Source organism: Physeter macrocephalus, chromosome 4 (genome assembly GCF_002837175.3).
Source record: "Physeter macrocephalus isolate SW-GA chromosome 4, ASM283717v5, whole genome shotgun sequence".
NCBI classification, from domain to species: domain Eukaryota; kingdom Metazoa; phylum Chordata; class Mammalia; order Artiodactyla; family Physeteridae; genus Physeter; species Physeter macrocephalus.
The window spans coordinates 75,897,603-75,904,400 of record NC_041217.1 but is presented as its reverse complement, the minus strand read 5'-3'; the positions used below and the strand labels follow the sequence as shown (position 1 = coordinate 75,904,400).

Here is a 6,798-nt window from a genome sequence, read left to right as displayed (position 1 = left end):
ACAATGAAAATGCAATTGTTAAAAAGGGAGTTAGACAATCCTGATGATTCAGATGATGTTACTGATAAAATAATGAGATCAAACTTTTTGAGCATTTGTGGCACTCTTACACAGATTTCCTTATTTGAAGCTCAGAACAACCCAGGAAAATGTATAATCCATGGTAGAGGGTGAGAGGTTCCAAGGCACAAAAGGAAGATAAGCACTCAAGGAACACCAAGATAGAAAACGACAGGGGAAGGAGGGGAAGAGGAGGAAGAGGTGGAGGCCGAAACAGCTGGTTAACCCTGGTGGAGAGAGGGCGGTCTTGTTCCACAAGCCTCTCTGCGACCACAGGTATCAGGACTGCCAGCTTCTTGGAAGAATCACCCTCCTTCACTCTTGTCTGAGACAAGACACTGAAGAACGCCTCGTCCTAAATGATTTCTCCTCTCAAGGACCGGCCGACAGAAGCGTCGCTCCGAAGTGGTCCATCGAGCAGGGTCCGGGCTTCTGCTGGATCATTTCCCCGGTGTCTCTTCTGGGTAAGAGTGGACCCCGCAGGATTTCCTGCTGTTCCCTGAGAGGCAGTGGAAGAGACGCCAACTTGGCCGGTTCCGTGGGCTGCGTGCGACCCAGGTCCCTCAAGCAGGAGGGACGATTCCAGGCTCCTGAGCCGGGCCCCTCAATGGGCTGAGCCAAAAGAACCAGCATAGGAACGGGTTGCCTCCTGTCGCCGCAGGTCCTCTCTCCTCCCGTTGTTAGAAAACGTTGATTCAGCTCTCTTCATAAGCACTGGAGAAGGGACTGGGTCATTACGCGTGGGTTAGGGGGTGATAGGGTACAGCTTACCGTCCCCAAGAACGCAGCTGGGGTGGAACGGGAAGAAGGAGAAGGGAAAGCCGGGTGAGAGACCAAAAGAGTTGGCTAACCCGGGGCAGGGATACAGCGCTCTGGCCCCTGGAGCCTCCTTGCGAAGGCAGGCCTCCGGCCTCCATGTTCCTGGAAGGAGTGCCGATCTGGCCCCAAAGGGACTGTGGAGCTCGAGGCCTTTGGGTGACTTCTCCCACGCTTTCCCACCACCCCCGCCATGTGGCCTTTCTCTTGCTGATGCCTGCCGGCAAGCCTGCAGACAGAAGGCCTGAAGCAAGTAGCAGGGCCCATCCATACACTTTGGTCCCGGAATAGGAAAGCCAGGAAGTTGTGTGTTGGAGCCCTTGGTGTGGGGCGCCTCTCGCCCTGGGCCTGAGCCAGCGGAGTGCAGTGAGGCACCACGGAAGAGAACTCCCCTGCCATACACACAGAGAGATAGCGGAGAGCGCAAATACATACCCCTACTAGCACAAATTCCGAGGTCAAGTTTCCCACATTTGGGGAAATCTCTAAAGTCAGCACTTCCTGAGTGCAATGGACAAGCGTCGCGCTGGGAAAGCCAACATCGTGATCATGGCATCTTTCCTGCCAGGTAACTAGGGGCACATACCCCGCAGGCACAGTGCAGCCTCCCAGCCCTCCAAGGTTCACTCAGGGTCGCCACCCTCCCTTCCACCCGCCCCACCCTGTATTTCTAAACCGCTTTCCTCAAAGGAATTCAAGCGAAGACCTCCCCTCCCACATCTCCTCCCCAATCTCCCCCCAACACACACACACAAACACACACACACACAAGAGAACTCACTGCACAGCTCACAACACCGACCACCTTTCAGCAGCGGCTCCAAACAGACCAACCCACAGCCATTGCGCTGTCTCAGCTGACAGTTCTCTGCCCTTGCTTAACTGAGGAGTGCGTGGAGATGGCAAAGGCCTGGGAGGCCGGAAGGGGGCGCTGATGCCGTGCCAGTCATTGATCTGCACATGTCGCCGCTCCAAACACCCCGAGTCTGGGTCTCTTGTCTCAGAGAGACGCCTTGGTAGGATCCACCTGCACAGCGACTGACCACCCGACCCTGTTTCCTTTTCCTGGGAAGGCTAAGCCAAGGTCGTCCTGGATCACAAAGGAAGATATCTTAATGACCAAAAGTTATAAGAAAATATTATTGACATTTTTATTCATTAGGGAAATGCACATTAATACTATACGGAGGTATCATTACACACCCTCCAGCATGGCTATATTTAAAAGAATTACTACACCAAATGCTGACAAGAATGCAGAGAAATTCCAACCATAGTTACTGGTTTGAAACCATTCTAGAGTACTATTTGTCAGTTTCTAATAAAGTTAATCTTGTTCCTACTCCATGACCCAGCAGTCGCAATACTTCTATGAATGCACAAGTATACACAAAGACTGGTATAGAATATTCATCAAAACACCAAGAATATTCATCAAATAACAACAAAATTACTTCAATAATACCAAAATTAAGAAGTGATATACACGATAATATAGTTATGTTTAATGAACATAATGTTGTATTTAAAAAGCCAGATACAAAAAAATACATTCATTCATTTGAATTTCAATAGCAGGCAATAGTAATTTCGGCAACAGACCTCAAAATAGTAATCAGCTAAGAGAGAGAAGGTAGGAATTGCCTGGAAAGAGGCTCAGGGGACATTTCTGGGATGATGGCAATATTCTATAACTTGATCTGGGTAATAGTTACATTTGCTAAAATTCAAAAAACTGTGCTTTAAAGATTTGTGCTTTTAACTCTATGTGAACTGTAGCTCAATGATTTATTGTTCCCATAAAAATTAGTGCATGATGGATGGAGACAAGCTGGTGTAGATGATGACAACTAGTTTGCATTTTATTGTAAACTCATTAAAACCTCGTTTTCGTTTAGAAAAAAACCGAACACTGATACTTGAATTATCTTTACCAGAAAAACGGTAATGACGGCACTATTTAATTAGCGGAACGTAGAGACAAGGCTCCTTGAGAGGCTGTATTTCACCCTTAGAGACATTTTCTGTTCAGTAGTGAGACAAGGCCACCCGCAGGTTTGTGCACCGTGGGATTTACTCCTCTTCTGACCGCATCGCGCTGTGTGGCCGGCGGTATACTCTGCTCTCTGACCGCTTCTTAAGGGGCGTAGCTGGTGCCGGCATTAAACGCAAACCGAGCAGAAACTAACACACCATTGTAAAGCAATTATACTCCAATAAAGATGTTAAAAAAAAAAAAAAGCAAACCGAGAGACCAGTCACAGACACCACCCTGCTATAGCTCGGATTTGAGCCGAGATTACTGCGGCCACCACATAGTATTAACCATCATACGGTCATGATGCGCTACAGGCCGGCTGGAAGTCACTGCACTTCCCGTAATTTTTTGAAGGTAAATATATCCACACTGCTTTTGCTGTTTTATTCTTGGACACCTACAGATGTTCGTGCTTTCATGCTCTTCTCCGATTCTCCCTCCCCATTCTGCTACTTAATAAAAGCAATTTTTATCTCTCAGGATCTGGCCCGAGCCTCCTCACAGGCTTCCTGGGAGGTGTCCTTGTCTCATCCATGCCTCTGCTTGCTTTCGCTCCTTTTCACGTTTCCTCTTTTGACCTGATCTTTTTCCCGACGCAGCCATACCAAGCACACCTACTAAAGCTGCGGGGCAGGTGGTCGGGTGAAGGCGGAGCAAACGGGGAGCCGTCACGGAGCCCACCCGGCATTCAGCTTCCCTTGGGCCCCACTCGGCTCAGGCCTGGGGGCTCGTGGCCCCGGGCGTCTCCGAGGCGCTGGCATCTCGGCGGGTGTAGAGCAACGCGCGGCGGGGACGCTCGGCTGCCCTTCTGCCTTCGGAATCGCCCGACTCACGGCTTTCCCACGGGTTTCTCCGGTTTTCCCGGGCTGATTTGAGCAGGTACGACTGCACTGCTAAAGGCAGGTGCCTCGGCATAGAGTGGAAGGCGTGCTTGCTCTCACTGAGGATGAGGTGAGGCAGGAGAGAGAGAAAGCGACCTATAGGTATCTCTGTGGTGCAAGCGGTTAACACGTTCAGCTATTAACCAAAAGGTTGGGGGTTCAAACCTACTCAGGGAAGCATCTATAATGCAGAGAGTTTGGGGTCCTCCCTTTTTCTACACACCCTTTCCCGCAAAGGCCGAGACAGGCTCCTCCACTACTATGTTCCTGTACCCTGTATTTTGTGCACAACAGGAGGATCTAACTAAGCCCAGATCATCATCGATCCTCTGAGAGGAGCTCAGGAGGAAAACAGGTCACTGGAATTGAGGAATCCTCAAGAACAGACTCATCAGTACCCTGTGAATTCCTGTAATCAATGAAGTTTCTTCCATTGTCTGTATAGTATTTATTTACCCCTTTGCTTATACTTTGAAATTAATTTGGTTCTATGCTTTTATTATTACATGTAATGCTGCAGTCATCATTCTTGTACACATGTCCATAGGGTAGAAAGCCAGAAGAGCAATTGTTCTATCACAGATTATACATAGTTTTGTATATGATTCCATTTTCTTGCCTTTGTTGACTTACTAGCTATAACTCTTGTTATTTCAGCAATTGCTTTAGGCTTTAGAGCATACATCTGTAACTTACCACAGTCTGCCTTCAAGTGAAGTCATACCAGTTTACATTTCTCCCCTGCCTGTCTTTATGCTTTTGTTGCCATGCATTTTACTTTGCATATGTTATAAACCCAAGGTTTATAACCATCCAAATAATAACAATCCAAGGTTATTACTTTTCTTTAAACTGTTCCATGTTTTCACCAGCCCTGGGACTGGCTGGACCCTGGCCCCGCCCACTAGCATGCCAACACAAGTATCGGGACACCCAGAACCCCCACAGTCAGCTGTGTCGGGAACCAGCCCCACCCACCAGCAGTCTGACACCAGCTCTGGGACTCCTGGGCCTTGCAGCCAAACCCCAGGACCCCGTTCTGCCCACCAGTGGGCCAGCACTAGCACTAGCTCTAGCACCTGGCTTCACCCACCAGTAAGACAGCACTAGCCCCCGCCCCCCCACCACGGGGGTTCCACAGCCAGTTGCCTCTTGACCCAGCAGTGCCAACTAGCGGCTGCAGATTCCAAACAAGGCAGGGCCTGACAACCAAAGAGAGGGGACCAACTAATCCTACCAGACCATGCACTGCAGTCAGCCAGGCACAACAGAAGGACCCATGCAGCCCACATACAGGGCACTCCTAGAGCATACAGATCTGGTGATGAGAGGGTAGTGGGCTGCTGGTACCCACAGGAAGTCCCCTACAAATGGCCACTTCTCCAAGGCCAGGAAATGTAGCCAACCTACCAGACACATAGAAATTTTAAAAGTACATTAGGCAAAATGAGGTGACAGAGGAATATGTTCCAAATGAAGAAACAAGATAAAACCCCAGAATAACTAAGTAAAGTGGAGATAGGCAGTCTACCCCAGTAAAAGTTAGATTTTAGAGATGCAGAGAGCAGAAAAAAGGCGATTCCCAGAGCCCAGGTCTGAACGCACCTCATCACCCTTCACCACTCCCCGCCTGGGCGACGCTTTGGGCTCTGAGGCCAGGCCACAAGGTAACAGGCTGGGTTCCATCCTGCTCTAGCTTTAGCGCTGTGTGCAGCAGAGCCAAAGTCATGCTCTCTTTCTGAACCTCACTTTCCTTATGAGTCAGGGGCAGACTTGGTTCTCAGCGCGTGATGATGAGTGGATCTGTCTACTTCCTGATCTCTGACGTGGCTCTGGGGGCTCTCCTGATAAAGGCAAATTACCGGCTCCTTTTCCTCCCCGACCTGCTCAATTCGTGGAGCCTGAAATTCTTCATCTTCGTGTCTGGCTCGAGCCCCTGGTGCAGAGTTGAATTCGTCCTCTTTTTTTCTGTCACGCAAATCAAATTGTTTCACAAGTGTGCTGGGGTGAGGGAAAGCCAAGGTTGCTTCACAGGGATGCATTTCTTGGTTTTCAGAGACATGATACTTGTCAGCGTGTAGAGGAGATTTAGGCACCAGATGAGAAAGTGAAGGGATTTCCAGATTTAAAGATAACCTGAAGTTGGCCTTCTCCTGTGCCCTCCTTGGAACGTCTGTGGCCTGGTCTCCAAAGTGACTCAGAGCAGAGAAAGGAGGGCTGGTTCCTAGTGCTGAGTAGGCTTCAGGTGGTAACGGAACTCCTCCTGGGATTGGGGAGAGAAAAACGCAGCTACACATTCTGCCACAACCCATCCCACTCGCCCCCTTTCTGGTTTTTAACCATGAATGTAAGTTTCAGGGGGAAAAAAAAGGGGTTAAACCCTCACTTGTTTCCGCCCGGTTTTGAACCGGGGACCTTTCGCGTGTTAGGCGAATGTGATAACCACTACACTACGGAAACCACGCAAATCTAGGGGTCTACAGAAACATCCAAGAAATGAATTATGTCTTGCCACGACTGGCCCACCAAAAAATTTTAAAGGAAAAGGATCCTGGGAGCACCTGCGATCTCTCAGGCAAGTACACTGCAGCTCCTGAGAGGTGTTAGCTTAGGATTCCTCACCTCCCGCGAAGCAAGGTCCCTGGGACTCCCACAGTCTAGATTCAGGCTCCCACATCCAACGCAGGGTCTCCAGTTCCTCAGCCTAGCGCCAGAGTTCAGGGATCCCCCCGCTGACTCCCCAGCTCCCTGAAGCCTCAGGAGCAGGGGGTTAGGTGCGTCTAGGCCTCAGGCCACCCCGCCTCACAGCAGCGTGGACACCGTCACTCCAGGGCTGTAGACCCGCGCCTTGGTGGCCCTTTTCACGGAGCCGGCGGTCAGTGCGCTCGGCTCTTGGAAATGAGCAGTGCTTCGAAACCACCCAGAACCCATAGGAGTCGCCCTCCCCTCCCCTCCTTCCCCTCCCTCCCTCTCCCCTCCCCCCTCCCCTCCCCCCCTCCCCCC

At 50.3% G+C, this 6,798-nt stretch overlaps 2 non-coding genes across 2 annotated transcripts; both read right to left on the bottom strand.

Annotated features, from left to right (window-relative positions):
• Positions 1-1,288: 1,288 nt before the first annotated feature.
• Positions 1,289-1,452, bottom strand: LOC112062237 (U1 spliceosomal RNA). Its single transcript, XR_002890632.2, has one exon. It is a non-coding gene; the product is annotated as a U1 spliceosomal RNA (small nuclear RNA).
• A 4,730-nt stretch (positions 1,453-6,182) lies between these two features.
• Positions 6,183-6,255, bottom strand: TRNAV-AAC (transfer RNA valine (anticodon AAC)). Its single transcript has one exon. It is a non-coding gene; the product is annotated as a tRNA-Val (tRNA).
• Between the last annotated feature and the right edge of the window lie 543 nt (positions 6,256-6,798).